Raw genomic sequence first — 16,975 nt, forward strand, 5'->3', positions numbered from 1 at the left:
GTGTTCCAGGCAGGTTTCGTCCTCACTGCAGCCCTTTACTTTTCTGCAGAGGAGACAATGGTGCCTATTCACTTACAAAGGGAATGGGGAAGGGCACAGCTGCATATATGACTAGGTGAGAGCTAAATCTACTTCATAATGAGCCAGGCACTGAGAATCAAGTTTGTGATGTGCAACACGGACCACTTCAGTCAGAGACCGTGTTCATTCAGCCCGACTCTGAATTCTGATGTAGGGAACTCACATTTATCAGCAGCGTTTTTATGCCTGGCAAATGTTACCCCTTCCCTCTTCCCCTCTCCATGAAGAGCAGTGGTTTTTGCTATTTCTGAAATAAAGTACTTCTGTTTTGCACAAAAGATGCAAATGTATCCTAAAATCAGGAAGCAGAGATGGCAACTGCAGGAGAAGTGCCACGCCTGCCAACACAATGGAAAGTACAATTTTGCTGTCCACACACTTATCAGTAGGGGAGCATTTCTCATTTTGTTCCTATTAAAAACAAGCAACCTACCACTTTTTCTTCATTTTTGCTCTCACAAGGGACATGTGCTTTTAAATTAGTCCTAGAGATGGATCTGGTGGTTCTCCTGGTTTCAATGGAAGAGCACCCATTTTTCCTTCACCTAGCATGCCTTGTAGCGACCCAAGATCTATTTTGCACTGGGCATGATGTTCCACAACCTGACTCCCTCCAGATGTTGTTGGGGCCTACAGCTCCCATAGACTCCAGCCAGCTTGGCTAACATAAAGGCGTATGCGATCTGTGGCCCAAAACATATGGAAAGTTCATGGGGAAAGAAAGCTCTGTCTAATTGAGGCTGCAATCCTATATCTGAGAGTAAGCCCCTAGAAGACCATGGAGCTTATTTCTGACAGACATATATAGGATTGTGCTGTTGAGACTGTAGGCCACATTCTCCATCCCATTGCAATATTGGCTAATTGACCGGAGTCGTTAGATGCCAACTACTAACATGAAACAGCCTCCAAGTGACTTATACCAGTGGCGTAGCGTGGGGGGTGCAGGGGGGGCCGGCCGCACTGGGCGCAACATCTGGGGGGGTGCGCTCGCACTCGCAGCTCTCTGCCCCTACCTGGCTCACTCACTCTCTCTCACTGCAGTGCTGGCTGTGCGAATCCGATCCGAGCCTCCGGGTCGCCACCCACTGTGGAGGGTGGGTGCCAGGCGTGCGGTTAGGGGGCACAATCCATGGGTTAGGGGGTGCAAATTACTTGCCTTGCCCCAGGTGCTGACAACCCACGCTACGCCGCTGACTTATACTATAATACAGCAATATAGTATACAAGGGGTTAAACCTCTTTGGGTTTTATTCTATGTAAGGCTATTTCCTGTTGCAACAGAACATGTCCATCCCTCTCCTGCCCCTGCAACTGTTCTAAGGGTTAGTCCAACCCTCCAGAGCAGATTTGGGGATAGCACAGGGGAAGTAGAGGTGGCAATCGCCTTGCACTAGCACCAATCCTTGCACTAGCACAAAAAAAACCTTGCTGAATATTGCCCTTTGTTCTCCCTCCCACCTTCCTGCCTGAAAGAAAGTGAACTTACCAGTAAAAGCTTGCTCACTTTATGAGTTCTCTGGCTGGTCCTCACAAATCTATCCATGTCACTGTTGCTGGCATAAGTCACTGCATTTTGTTGCACTGCAAAGAAGCCCGCAGAATCTCCAACACTGTGCAACTTGGTGCCATTCTTTAAAAGGGTCAGGAGCACATGGTGGGTAAAATAAAAACACACCGTGTTGATGCATCCCATGTTAAAACAAAATTAAAAATGGCAGCAGCTGCTATATTAATTCTCACCACACGAGGGAAGCACAGACCAGAGCTACTTTGGGAAAAAAAAACCTGAAATGTTTGTGGCCAAAAACGGCAATAAAGCAGGGACTCTGTATTGCACTGGTGCATCAAAAGCCTTATATAAAGATGAAAACCTTGTAAACAGTTACGTGATGATCTGAAGTTATCTTCCAATATCTCATCCGAAAAACAGCACACAGGAGGTATTGTGAGAAACTCCCTGGTGTGCCTGGATTTTCTTTTATCAAGAAGTAGTGAGTCTGTAGTGAGTCTAGCCCAGGGATGCGGAACCTTTGACCCTCCCGATTTTGCTGAACTATGACTCCTTGGCCATTAGCCATGCATTAGTCCAGCAACACTGAAGCACCAAAGGACTGAAATGTCCTGGAAGTCAGACCATTGAGACATCTAGCCCAGTAACCCATCAAGACCTCTGCTTGAGATATCAGAGGGCCCTGACCCAGGGTCTCTTCCCAGTCCTTCGCACTCACCCAGAGGAGCCAACTTCATCTAAGGCAGCATCAGACCTCTGCCGAAGGCCTTGGATGGGGATGAGAGATTCTTTAATTGCAGATACTGGGGGCTGAACCTGAGATCTTTCACATGCAAAGCATGAGCTATGGCCCCTCTCAAAGAAATGTGTTCCATACAAAGGCTGCCACTGTCCAAAGTATGCCTGGTTGCCAGGAATACCTCTCACTGAATTCAGTGGGATTTACTTCTGAGGAAGCATGTGTGGAAGCAGCCAGGAAGTATTAAATCAAATGGTCATTGTTTCAAGATAAGTGAACTTGGATAAGTGAACTAGAACTCTCCCCCCCCCCTTTGTCTACATGCTCTCAGGCAACAGGAGAACACCACTACAACCCAAACAATACACCGGACCCCACTCCCTCCAGAGCAGCTTGCATTGCTACCCGCAGGATCTGACAATTAGGACAGAAGGACAGAAAAAGGCTCCAGAGCGATGGGTGCTGTAATTGATGCATCTGATCAAATTGGCACTGGGTGACTCTCAATAAACCCTGCCAAGTGATCACAGCAGAAACACAGCGAAGGGATGTCCTGATCGTAACACCAGCTCAGCCCTTTGACTAAGGCAAGAACAAAAATGCTGGCAAGCTTTTCCAGCTGAAATCTCTCTCTACATTCCTGAAGACATTGTTTTGTGTGTCCTGGATTGTGTGTGCGTCTGTGTGTTTGGGTGGGAGGACGGAGTTGTCAAGCCAGACAGTGGAGACAGGACCATGGCAGAGCTTGTTCTCAAATTTTTCAGGTTAATAACAAGGACTTTTTTTATTTGAAAAGTACTCAAAATAATGGAATATTTCATTCTAGCCTTTTTAGGCTTTTCCAAAGGCACTTCTGTGCTTGCCAAGGCATATTTATTTATAACTCGTGGATTTGGTTTCAAGAATTTGCTCCATGACCCCTCTCTATTCCTTTGATTAAGTTATAGTATCAAGAGAAGAACATTTTCTTCTCCTTACAACAGCCATAAAACAATCTGTTTCACTGCCATTCTGAGAGACCTACCTAGATTCTGCCTGGTAGCTGCTCCACTACCTAGGAATCCAGAAAACAGACTATATCCCTTCATTCCATTCCATTCCATTCCATTCCATTCCATTCCATTCCACTTTGTTTCTGAATCGTTTCCTGTGCAACATCCCAAAGCCATCCACAAGAAGAACATCATAAAAAAGCATCAATAAAAACATCAACACTAGATACATGACATACACAAATGGGGAAACACCCACCCACCCAAAGAAACAACCCAACATGGATATTAAAAAGTCCTCCACTGGATGTTTCAAGAACTTGATTGTTCCATGATATAAATGCCACAGAAATTGCCACCTGCTGATTTGCCTTTCAGCAACTAGCTATAAATAAGGTGGAAGCATGCTCAAGAGTCTAGATCCAGACATTCATGGGAATGGGGTGAATAAGTCTCCAGTGACTACCCCTGATTTCTGCATGCTGCCTATGGCTGTATGGTGTTACAGTCAAAGTGATTGATGAAAGAAGGGTGGTTGCTCAGTAGCAGGCAGAAGGTCCCAGGTTCAATCCTGACATCTCCAGGTTGGTCTAGAAAAGAGTCTTGCCTGACCCCCTGCAGAGCCACCGCCACTCAGTTGTCAATAGTACTGAGTATATCCTAAAATCCAACCCTTCTGGACATCAATCATACCAGAACTACACAAAATAACTAAGCAAGTATTAGACCTCACCCCAGAACTGGCCCTATTAAACATCTTACAAGACAATAATGCCCACTTACATCACAAAGAGCTTATAACCCAGCCAGATGGGAGGGGTATAAATAATAAATAATAAATAATAAATTATCCATTATCCATTATCCATTATCCATTATTTAATAATAATAATAATAATAATAATAATAATAATAATAATAATAATTACTCTCAGCAGCCAGAAGCATCCTAGCCAGACACTGGAGAGACCTGTCAGGAGTAAGCATGGACCAGAGGTATCAAATAGTATGGGAAACAGCCTTATTAGAAAAACTAACAAATAAACTGAAACTGACACAGGGACAAATAGAAGAAGAAGTATGGTTCCCCTTTATCACATACACAGCCCAACAAGACAACAACCAGAATCCACCAATAGCATACGAATCAATCTGACTAACCTGATTCAAAAATACACACTCATACCCCGCTCAAAGAAAAAACAATTCTCACTACAGCCAACCAAAGACAACCCTAGGCCACCCCAACCTCTCTCACCCCCCAAAGAAATAAAGTGAATAATAAAGAGAACCGACACAAGTGACGCTGACACAAGACCCCACACATACACTAAGTAGAATACTGTAGAAGCATTGCCACCCAGCCCCAACCTCAATCACCATTCCTCCCCTCCCCCTCTTCCCCCCTTTTCTTCCTAATGTAAGACTAACGTCTCAACAAATGAAACTGATCTGTAGAAAACACAACTGGGGAAAAATAAACATTGCGCATACTTTTGTAAACTAAGAAATCTTTAATAAAAATATATTTTTAAAAAAATAGTGCTGAGAATAATGCGGCTTCCTGCATTAATGCATTTTATTTTGAGCTGGAAACATTAAATGTTTCTGAGATTACAAAATGGCAGAGTGAGAAATCTGCAGTGCTCTGCTTGGGTTAGACATCTCTGGAGAAAGTCTGCTTGTGCTTACTCAAGAACATAGGGACACCCTACCAAAGGGAAATGTGGCCCAACCGCTAAAATTTGCAGCGTCCTATAGAGGTTTCTTTTTTTAAAAAAACAAAAGTCCATGGAAATACACACCCAACTGCACATCATATGCCACATACAGTTTCAGCCATAGCTAGTGCAATGCTGGGTTATGTGCTACATTTTGTCTGGCATGTTCACAGACCCTTAGGTATATTGCATGTGCACCAAAGGAAAGAGGCACCTCTTCAGATATTTTCAATAAGGCTTGTGGTGTTGTGAATGATTTAAAGTGTATTCATGCACAAGTGCAAGTTGCCACTTGATGCTGCACCCATCAAGTGACAAACCTGCAAATCTGATCCGTCCCCGGTTCCCCTTTTTACTTTTTCCACTATATACCAAGTCAAAGCCATCCTCAGGCAGGACATTAGGATTATTCTTGGGAAGGAGGTTGGGTGGGTCAGCACATGGGATGATGTATCCACTCGGGTGAAGCAACCAGCCTCATGCCTTGGCCCTGCTCAGTTAGGCCCATTTCACTGCAGAACAGCCCAGCGCAGGAAATGGGAACAGAGTGACCTTTGAAAAGCAAGTCCTCCACTTGTGGGTAAATGGGTTCCATTAAAAGCGCCAGCTTCCCCATCTGTTGTATTTCAAACACTAGCAATGATTTAACATCCAAGAAGCAATGGAAGATGAAATGTTCCCTGGTAAGTTAGGTCCTCCGCCCTCAAAAAGATGGAAGGGAATGCCCTTGATAAACATTTTCAGTTAATAAATTCCATTTTTCCTTATAAAATTGTGTGTGCCAAGTCTTGAAGTGGGGAAAATATTTCACATAACTCTGAAATCTGTGTGTCTCCAACGTTTGCTATGGTCTGGGCTGAGCAAGTCTTTCCATAACCCTGGGCAGGACTGGAGAGAGACCATCCACCCCAGTCCTGAGGCATTTAGCTTTATTCTCTTTCACTACTTCATTTAAGTCTGTAGGAGTTATAATATATGCACATACCTATTCCAGCAGGCACATGAACTGGAATGCAAATGTGAAAAGTCCAAGTGTTTGCAATCAATTATAACTTTTCTGCAGTGTTCCTGTGATAGACTTCTTCTAAAGGCATTACATTTGCCATGGGATACCACCAAAAACAACCAACATATCTATTGGAGCCAAAAGGAAGTTTCTTTCAAGTCTAATTGCAGCAAGGAAGAGAGGGGAAATAGGGGGGAGTTGCAGATGGGGAGTGAAGAATAAATGCTTCCTAGCTGCATCCACCCAACCCCAACCCCACAAACAATTGCCCCTCCTCAGCTGCAAAGAGAATTTCCACCTTTCTATCCTAAGATGTACAAGGAGGACATTTTCTGCAGGAGAGTCGCTCCTGGTCAGGGGAGAGTTAACATTCCCCAGCCCAGCTGTGTTCCCATGGGTGAAATAATCCCTCACACTGCAAATAGACTTTAAAGACTTAAATTGCCTCCAAAGAAACAGGTTATAATATATGGGCCATATGGCTGATGAATAACAAATGGCAACCCAGTTTACAATTTGAAAATGTAAGCAGCAGTTAAGCTGAGGGTTGTACACCTGAAACATCCATTGCTCGTGTGCATGTACAGATGGCAACTTCATTGAATAGGAGCTCAGAGGGCTTGCAGGCACAGAGAAACAAAACGGGTAATGTTCATTGGGTGAAGGCATCCCCACCCCCTCTCTGGTTTGTGGGGCAACATAAAAATGTGACTTGAAACGCAGCAGGGGAGGTGTAAAGCAACATTGGTGTAGTTTACGCCACTAATGTGTATATAGCCTAAGAACTGAATCCAGAACAGCTCCAGCATTGATAGGACAGAATTGACTCTCTCTAGACACATCCCTAGAAAGATAGGCATTAGGGACGCGGGTGGCACTGTGGGTTAAACCACAGAGCCTAGGACTTGCCGATCAGAAGGTCAGCGGTTCGAATCCCCGCAACGGGGTGAGCTCCCATTGCTCGGTCCCTGCTCCTGCCAACCTAGCAGTTCGAAAGCATGTCAAAGTGCAAGTAGATAAATAGGTACCACTGGCGTGAAGGTAAACGGTGTTTCCATGCGCTGCTCTGGTTCGCCAGAAGTGGCTTAGTCATGCTGGCCACATGACCCGGAAGCTGTACACCGGCTCCCTCAGCCAATAAAGCGAGATGAGCACCGCAACCCCAGAGTCGGTCAAAACTGGACCTAATGGTCAGGGGTCCCTTTACCTTTACCTTAAAGGAGTGGCTACACAGCAGAAACGGACATGCTGCTTTGGAACTTGGCAAGTAGAATGCCATAATCTTGGCTCTTTCATAGGAGCAAAATCACAGGTTCTTTCCTCCAGTATCCCAGTTTTGCCATGATGGCATTTAAGGGCATTTTCCTTTATACCTTAATCCATTCAAACAGCAAACAGCTTTATGGGGGTGGGGTGGGGAGCCTAACAGGAAATCCTGGGGTGGTATTCAACAAAGTTTTACTCAGAATAGACACATTGATGTTAATGAACATGTCTAAGTTAGCTCCATTAATTTCAGTGGCTCTACTCAGCCTAAATCTCAGTTAAACACTACCCTTGGTGTCTTCTTACTGACTGTACAACTCTTTGATTCATTAGAATTTAAGCTAAGAGCAGAGAGCAGAGATATTTGCTAAATTATCCTCCTGGGCAGCAAACCAGTCTCCAAGCTGGTTCATTGATTTTGCAATGTAGTACACAGGAACCCCCACCCTGTGTGCAGCCACGCACGTACCAGCCGGGATCTAATTATTAATTTGCAGTTAGCTAGTAGCGCAGCACAATTGATGAACAGCAACATTGAAAAGAAAAAGAGAGCGTGTAAAAGCAACAATAACCAACCAACAAAGGTTTAAAGTTCTAGGGAAGGTCACCCTCCCTGTGCGTTACAATTCCTTGTATGCTAGACCACGCTGCAGAGTTTGTTGGCTAGCAATTTCACTATTAAAAGAGCTGGGCCTCCTCTTGTAATTCTTAAAGTGACCAAGCCTTTCCATTTCCAAACCTTACTGTTGAGGCTCCATCCGTATGTATATAAGAACTGCTGTGCCATGAAGGTCCAGCTAGTTCTGTGTTGTGCCTCCAGCACTAATCAGCCAGATGCCTATGAAAGCTCACTAACAGATTACTTTCCCTGATTGTTTGTCCCCAGAATCTTGTCCTCAGGAGTACACTGCCCCTAGCAGATGTTTAAGTTAGCTAAATAGCTAAATAGCTACCTTCTCTCCCCCCCCCCCCCCGGTTGGAATGCTCTCCCATCAGATGTCAAGGAAATAAACAACTATCTGACTTTCATAAGACATCTGAAAGCAGCCCTGTTTAGGGAAGTTTTTAATGTTTGATGTTTTAATTTGGTGGAAGCATCCCAGAGCAGCTGGGGCAACCCAGTCAAATGGTTGGCATATGAATAAAGTATTATTAGTATTAGTATTAGTATTAGTATTAGTATTAGTATTAGTAGTATTGTTGCCATGTAGATCTGCCAAAATGTATAACCATGAATGACTCTGGTGCCAAAGCATCACTGTAATACAATTAGGTTTTAAACAAATAAACAAACATCCACAAAACACAGATGACATCAGGCGGAGTTTGCCACTAGCCAAGGGCCAATGCACGCAGCCCATTGCTTCTTTGCTGCTTGGTGAGGACAAAGAGAGCTTCTGACTCGGGCAACGGTGATGGCTGCTTCCTCAAGGAACATCACTCACTGTTTTTTTTGTTCACTTGCTCTCGCTAGATGGCCCTGCTGTCCCCACTTTTTGCTTCTGAACCATCCAAGGAGAGAGAGGGCACGTGAGTACTTGACGTCTTCTAGAGGCAGAGGACAAGTGCGGGACCAGAGGCAGCAACAGCAAACATCACTTGTCCTGTCTTTGCTGTTGACCTCAATAGGAAGAAGCGAGGAGGCATTGCTGCTTCTCATTCAGCCTCTCTCACTTGATGGCATGGAAAGGAAGATGGAGCCCAGTCCTGTTCACCATTGTATGAAGTGGCTCCTCTTCCCATGACCACCCCTCTATGCAGCACCACCCAGAGAGACAGTTGCTCTCAATTTCCCTCTAGGTAGCACTGTGGACCCAATCTTCCCTGCTGAAAGGGTGAGCAAGAGAAAGTAAGAGCAGCTACTGCTTTCTCTTGTGTACATATGGCAGTGCCACTCATAGGAGCCAACTCGTAAGGGCTGACGTTTAAAATATGGGGGGGGGCTAGGCTTCCACAAAGTTGGTTTAAATTTCTGCACTATAAATGCACAATCTTTTCTGCACACCTGTTTCCCAAACGTAGAAATATGAGGTTGTAATCGTAAAACAAATAGCACTCAATGAATGGGTTTCCTTCACTGCATATAGTATTTATCACCAAAGGTTGCTTCCAGTGGACCTGTTTATTGAGCATTCATCTTGATTTATTTGCACAAAGTCTGCAGGGAGCTTAGACAATGTTGGCTACTTATTGGGCATTCATTCTAATTGTTTACAGGGATATTACATGATGTTGCGTCAAGCAATCATTATTCAACACTTTCCAGTCTTCCTCATCATGTTCCTCATCACATAAAGTCTAATTGAGGGGGGGCAGGTCTGTTGTGAAAAAGTGCCAAATCAGCTTCGATTGTACAGCCCTAATTTTCTATTATGTGATTCAATCCCACCCCAAAATAGCAGCTGTCTGAAGGCTCCCTGCATTTATCTTAGCAAGTTAATCAGAGTGTTCCTGGCTGCCTGTATGGATTTACAATTTGACTGGAGGACGTTCTGGTTTGTAGTTGTCATTGTTGTTGTTGCTGCTGTTAGCAGAAGTAGAAGTAGAACTAGCAGCTATTATTTGTATCATTTTTAAAATTGTCTTCCACTTTATAGAGAAAGGCCTCTGTTCTAATGGGTGGAAGTCAGTAAGGCCTATTTGCACCATAAACATCCAATGGTTTTATACCAGTTAAACCACCAAAATATTCTGGGAATTGTAGTCTGGTGAAGGTGCTAAGAATTCTCATCAAGATTTGGGCCTCACTCAGAAAAAGAACTACAGTTCCCAAGAATATTGTAGAAGGGGAATGAGTATGCAGTGTAGATATGTATGTAGATATGCAATAAGTATGCCATGTGGATATGCACTCACAAGGCAATGCTATGAAGTGTCTTCATATGCAGCTCATAGCTGTCAACGTTTCCCTTTTTTTAAGGGAAATTCCCTTATTCCAAATAGAAAAAGTTGACAGCTATGGTGCAGCTGTGTTACAAACATTGGCCTGCAGTACCACACCACACCACACAGCATCTTGTATTGAGCAAAGGAGTACAGGCATATAGCCTTGTCTCACTTCTTAGGCAAAGGCATGTACTACCCATCCACCCCCACAGTAACACAGGGGTGTCTTACCTGAGGCCCTGTGGATATTGCTGAACTACATCACCCATCAGCCCCCAGCCAGCATGTCTGTGGAGATTGGAGCAGTGACCTGGTTGCCCTGCAGAATCATAGACTTTGCTATGAAGAAAGTGACTGGGAAGTGTGGGATAACAATTTGAGTGATGCTACTTTGTATAACGGGACGTGAATGGTGCTGTGGGTTAAACCACAGAGCCTAGGACTTGCCAATCAGAAGGTTGGCAGTTTGAATCCCCATGACGGGGTGAGCTCCCATTGCTTGGTCCCTGCTCCTGCCAACCTAGCAGTTCAAAAGCACCTCAAAGTGCAAGTAGAGAAATAGGTACAACTCCAGCGGGGAGGTAAACGGCATTTCTGTGCACTGCTCTGGTTCGCCAGAAGCGGCTTAGTCATGCTGGCCACATGACCTGGAAGCTGTACGCCGGCTCCCTCGGCCAATAAAGCGAGATGAGTACCGCAACCCTGAGTCAGTCACGACTGGACCTAATGGCCAGGGGTACCTTTACCTTTACCTTACTTTGTATAACCTCCCCACATACAAATCAGAATGAATGCCGACATCCTCTAACCTCCCTGAAAACCTTTGCCCACCAAATCAGAATACAGGCTTAATAAACAGGTTGTCTGGAAGTGACCTTACACTAGCTGGGACAGGGTGGGAAATGGCCATTCCGTCTGACAAAACAACAGAAGAGATATTCAAACATCCAGACACAAGTAACGAATAAAGGAGACGCCCCAAAGGTCTCTCTTCCGGAACACTGTGATTGCCCAAAATGTTAAAACAGCAGGTTCTTGAGGACAGGGTCTGGAAAAAAGTATGACCTGCCAGTCATTTCTGGCCTAACATTTGCAAATCATTCGAGGGCACTGTTTCCAGCAATCAAAACTTGTCTCTTTGTTCCATGGAACCTTCTGGTTCGGAAACCATTCCCCAGAGATGACACAAAGTTTTGCTACTTTCCACCCAAGGCACTTCACTTTCTCCTCTTCTGTTGTCAAATAATGAATTTCTTAATCCCCATTTTAGTTTCATTCTTTCACTTTGTTGAAGGGCAGAAGCAGGGACTAGGTTTCTGCAAAATATCAATACACCTTTTGGGGGTTCCTCAGCTGTAAAAGGGTTGAAAATCCCTGATCTATAGAGTGCCTCGATATTCTGTTACTACAACCACAAACTTAATTGCTTAAAATCACACAGGATTGCCCCATCTGCTCTATATATTTAAACCAGTATCATACCACTTTAAACAGTGGTTGTTTTCCTCAAAGTATCCTGGGAAATGTAGTCTGTTAAGGGTGCTGAGAGTTGTTATCAGGAGAGCCCTTTTTTCCTCAAAGGGCTGCATTGCCTCTTCCCAGGGAACTTTGAGAATTGTAGCTCTGTGAGGGGAATAGGGGTCTCTCTCAGCACCTTGAAATACACTTTTAAAATGTCTTAAGATTTATTCAGAGTTCTAGCAAAAGCTCTCAGGCATATAAAATAAGAAGACTTGGTTAATGTTTGATACTCTGTTGTGTTTCTTTATACATATTCTGTTTGAAGTCCCCCAGAGTGACCGGAGCAATCCAGACAGATGGGCAGGGTGCAAGAAACAAATTCGTATCACCATTCTTATCATCATTATCATTATTGATTCAAAGCACCAGAGAAGAGATGGTGTCTTGAGATTTTGTGACATTTTGTTGTTTATTACGTGTGCGTGTGTGCGCGTGCACACACACACACACACACTTATTAGGCCTTCAATGCACCATTTACTCTTCCCTAAATGGATATTTCTTTTGACTCCTATTGTAATGACTCTTAAAAGAGAAAAGAATTATATCCCTTCTCACCCACATGGCAAAGTGAAGAAAGAATGTATACAACTCTGTCCACAAATCACATAATAGGGCAATTAAGACAAAGTCAGAGAGCTTCTATGGCGTCCTCCAACTCTTAGCAGGTTTTCTAATAAATGAACAGAAATAAAACTTTACACATACCAAAAAATGCCTGTGCAACTAGAATTAATGACATAAATTAGAAAAATCCCCATGACTTTCATAATTACATAATTCATCAAAATAATAAATTTATGGTTGCTTTCAAGCATAATATTCTATCCAGTGTCAGCCCCCTACCATCCTGTTAGTAAGTCTGAGCCAAGATACATTTCAAAAATAGCTTTAGACAAAAGGCAGACAAATTGTCCACTAGTATCAACTGATCTCCAACAATGAATAGGACATATTAACTAACACTTAAGAGGAAAGCATGACACATAAGCAATACTAGCAGCACACAACAATTATAGGAATGGCAAGGTGGGGTTTTTAATAATACAAAGGAAGAAAAACACATGAAAGGAAGAATTAAAATAGCATTTTATGTGGATTTAATCAATTTATTAGGTGAATTTTACAAAGTACCTAAGCAGAGCACAGAAACCACCAACCCAAATATTTAAAAAATCTGAACAGAAAGCCAGTCCCAACGCACAGCCAAACTGACTCAAAGAAAACCCAGAGTAATAGGAAAACCAACCATTTTTAGGCCAGCCCCCAAAACAGGAGATATCTTTTCCACCTTTGGCAAGCTGTGTGATCCAGTAACTAGAGTCACTTCCCCACCAAAAAACCCACAAAAATGATTCATTTCTTTTATGGTAGATTAGCCTGCCAGAAAATAGATTATTTCCCCACAGATTGCAATGGATGAAAAGCAGTTTTTAAAGAAATGCAGTTCAAAAACATTGTCTATAGCATAGAATGCCATAACTAGATAGATCTACAGAATAGACATCTGTAGCATAACTAGTTTTAAATATGATCAATTAGAGCATAGCATAGCTATATAGTTATTACAGCCAAATCTCAGCATTCTCTTCCATACAGTTTTCTCAACATGCTATCATCCCTGTTGTGATCAGTAAGAGCTGTTCGACAGTGGAATTTGCTGCCAAGGAGTGTGGTGGAGTCTCCTTCTTTGGAGGTCTTTAAGCAGAGGCTTGACAACCATGTCAGGAGTGCTCTGATGGTGTTTCCTGCTTGGCAGGGGGTTGGACTCAATGGCCCTTGTGGTCTCTTCCAACTCTATGATTCTATGATTCTGTAAGCATGATTAACAAAACAAATCCAGAGTGTACATCTGCAGTCAAAATATTGGAGGTATGTAAAAAAGACGGTGTGTGGCTCAGTTCTGGGTTGCTCCTATATATATTTCAACCGAGTGTGTATCCTTATGCAGTCAAAATGGCACTATCCAAGCACAAGGAGTGAAATATACTCAGAGTCGCAAAGTGATTTCATGCTCTTTATTCAGCTCATAGTGGTGAGGAGGAATGAATGAATGTCCCCTCAAAGTATCTGCTTTATATACATTATTTACACAATGGGCTGCACATGATTGGCTAATTCCAGAATTCTACTCTAAGCCAATCAGGTTGTGGACTCACTTCAATCTGGAGCATGATTGGGTGGTTTCTGCCAACCAATCATACTGCTGCATTGTTCTAGGACCAATCAGACTGCTGCATTCTGAATCCTATTGTTCTAGGACCAATCAGACTGCTGCCTTTTGGATCCTATTGTTCTAGGACCAATCAGACTGCTGCAGTTTGGATCCTATTCAACTCAGTACATAACAAGGAGACTTGGGAGAACCCCAAAGTTTGCAGAAGTGCAAAGCATATTTAGGGAGGAAAACCTAAAAGGGTAGCAACTTAACACAACCTACTGAGCATGCTCAGTAGACACCGAATGCTGACTGACTGCTGGGGCTAGTAGGGAACAAAAAAGCACAGAGAAGAATGGAGTTTCCTGAAAGAGAGCATTGCTGGCTGGTTAGCTAGCTGGAACCCTGGACAGGAGTTCTCCACACTTCATCATTTCTTGTTTTTGCAAGTCCCGCTAGTTGACTTTTATGGGACAAACTACCATGTTGCAGTCTAGGGCAGTGTTGAAAGGAGGCAGAATGTGTTTCTCATAAACAGGTGCTACCCCAGGGGTGACCCTGAAGGCGTGCCTTTGTTGTTGTTGTTGTTGTTGTTGTTGTTTAGTCGTGTCTGACTCTTCGTGACCAGAGCACGCTAGGCACTCCTGTCTTCCACTGCCTCCCGCAGTTTGGTTAAACTCATGTTAGTAGCTTTGAGGACACTGTCCAACCATCTCATCGTCTGTCATCCCCTTCTCCTTGTGCCCTCCATCTTTCCCAACATCAGGGTCTTTTCCAGAGAGTTTTCTCTTCTCATGAGGTGGCCAAAGTATTGGAGCCTCAGCTTCAGGATCTGTCCTTCCAGTGTGCACTCAGGGCTAATTTCCTTCAGAATGGATAGGTTTGATCTTCTAGCAGTCCATGGGACTCTCAAGAGTCTCCTCCAGCACAATTCAAAAGCATAAATTCTTCGGCGATCAGCCTTCTTTATGGTCCATGAAGGTGTGGCTCCCAAATAAACTGCCACTCAGTCCTGTGTAAAGCAAAATGCTGCATTTGTGGAAGAGACAAAATGTGCCCAGACTACATAACTCAGAATACCGACATTTGGGGTCTCATGGCTGGGATCAGTGTCTGCCCCTAAAGGCCACTTGAGGGTTTTAATATGCTTCCAGTGCCTTCTCACTCTCTCCTGCATACGAATGAGAGGAGTTCAAGAGGCACACTTACCTTCCAAGCAAAGTTTTTGGGTTGGGAGAGGATGGAAACTTAATTCCATTCATAGGAAACTGCCTTTAACCAGGTCAGAATATGAGTCCACCTGCTGGATGGCCTCTAGACCAGAACATTTTCCAATTCACTGTTACCTTGAAACTTTGGAACAGTGCAGCATGGATAGGTTTGGAAATGGAGAACTGTCCTGAAACCTTGCTCAGACATTAGTGATGGAGTGAGGAAACTATGTGTGGGTGGAAAGTGGAACTGGGGAAAGCTCTGGAACATGGCCTCTCTCTAAATTGCTCCTGAGTAGATGAACTTGTTCAATGTTTATAGCACTTCTAAAAAGAACAGAATTACTGCAGAAAAGCTTCTTTCTCCCAGCTTGGTTGACAAAGGACAGGTGGATGCTCCTATTAATATTATTATTATTATTATTATTATTATTATTATTATTATTATTATTATACCACATTATACTCACAGGTCTCAGGACGGTTCACAAGATAAAATCAGAATATAAAACCACAAAGAACATACTCAAAATAAAAAACAACAACAACCCAATAACACACCCCCCCCCAAAAAAGAGATGAGGATAATTTGTTATAGATTGTTGTTTACAGAGTGGGGGAATATCTACAGTTTTTAAATTAAAATATTACCATACTTCAGAATGCACCCAACATCCCCATTCAGTCAAGTCTTATTTTATATATGAAAGAATCGCAAACACCTCACACAGATTTATATACCATTCTTCAACGTGTTTCCAGGGGATTGGAGCTGCCGTTTCAGCTGTTTGCTCAGGTTGGCTTTATATGTGAGGTCAAGGCTATGTGGCCTAGTCCAAGGGAAGGTGCCAAAGGTGAAGATCCTCTTTGTTGGCCCCAGTGAGGCTGGAAAGCCTGTCTTGGCAAACTCCTTGTCAGAGAGCACCGAAGGCATTGGTAATTATCTCCCATCACATGCAGTAAGGACCCTAGAATACAAGAAGCCAGATTTCGGGGGAAATGGCAAAGGAGCAGGGTGTTGGATTGAACTGTGGGACTGTGGAGGGAATCAAAAATCCAAGACTTTCTGGCCAGTACTGATGAAAGATTCCCAGGGGATCACTATTGTTTTTAACCAAGGCTCGTCTGGCTGTGTGAAGGAGATTGGAATGTGGCACTCTTGTTTTATCCAGCAACAGCAGCTGCTGGAGAGCCAGTGCCTGCTCATTTCACATCATAAGCCAGGCAGCGCAATGAACCCGGGAGAATCTCACTTTGCCTCCACTGCTGAACTGGCTGCAGGTCGTCCACTCTGGCCTCAAAGAAGACCCTGAAGATTCCGGATGGAGTTTGTGAAGTCCCTCAGTGGCATTATTAAGTTGGGAAATGAGAACTGAGACAGAGAGATGCTGCTGATCACTTAAAAGCAGGATGAACGTTGCTGCAAAGAAATAAAAGAAATGCCCATTTAAACACACACACACAAATGTAGGTTTCCAGGGCAGCTCTCAACAAGTTAAAAATTTAGAAAAACAAAACAAAACATGAAAAACAAGAACATTAAAATTGCAAAACATAAGAGGCATATAAAAGCAGTCAATAGAATTTGTAAAAAAACACCAAGCAGCATAAAAGAAGCAAAGAAAGGGTTAATGACTTGAGCCCATCACCAATGTATCAGGTCTAACTGGAGCATATCAGTTTGGATGGCCAGAAGGTGGCAGTGCTTGCCTGTCCAATCTCCTTTCTCTTAAGATCTCCTTTCTATTAAGATGGCCTCATAGGAGTTTCCTCCCACACCCTTGTCTTTTTAGGATTACCACGCAACTTTTAACAACTTGGCCATCTGAGATAGATTTTGAGTCTTTTTGTGTGTGGAAGCAATGTTCAAAAGACAGCTGC

At 43.5% G+C, this 16,975-nt stretch overlaps 1 pseudogene across 1 annotated transcript; it reads left to right on the forward strand.

Annotated features, from left to right (window-relative positions):
• The first annotated feature begins 14,858 nt into the window (after positions 1–14,858).
• On the forward strand, positions 14,859–16,508 carry LOC309331350 (intraflagellar transport protein 22 homolog pseudogene; annotated as a pseudogene). The gene is made up of 2 exons: positions 14,859–14,864; positions 15,805–16,508. The product of its transcript is annotated as an intraflagellar transport protein 22 homolog pseudogene (transcript).
• The last annotated feature ends 467 nt before the right edge of the window (positions 16,509–16,975 follow it).

Source organism: Podarcis erhardii, assembly GCF_964252035.2.
Source record: "Podarcis erhardii genome assembly, chromosome: 1".
Lineage (NCBI taxonomy): Eukaryota > Metazoa > Chordata > Lepidosauria > Squamata > Lacertidae > Podarcis > Podarcis erhardii.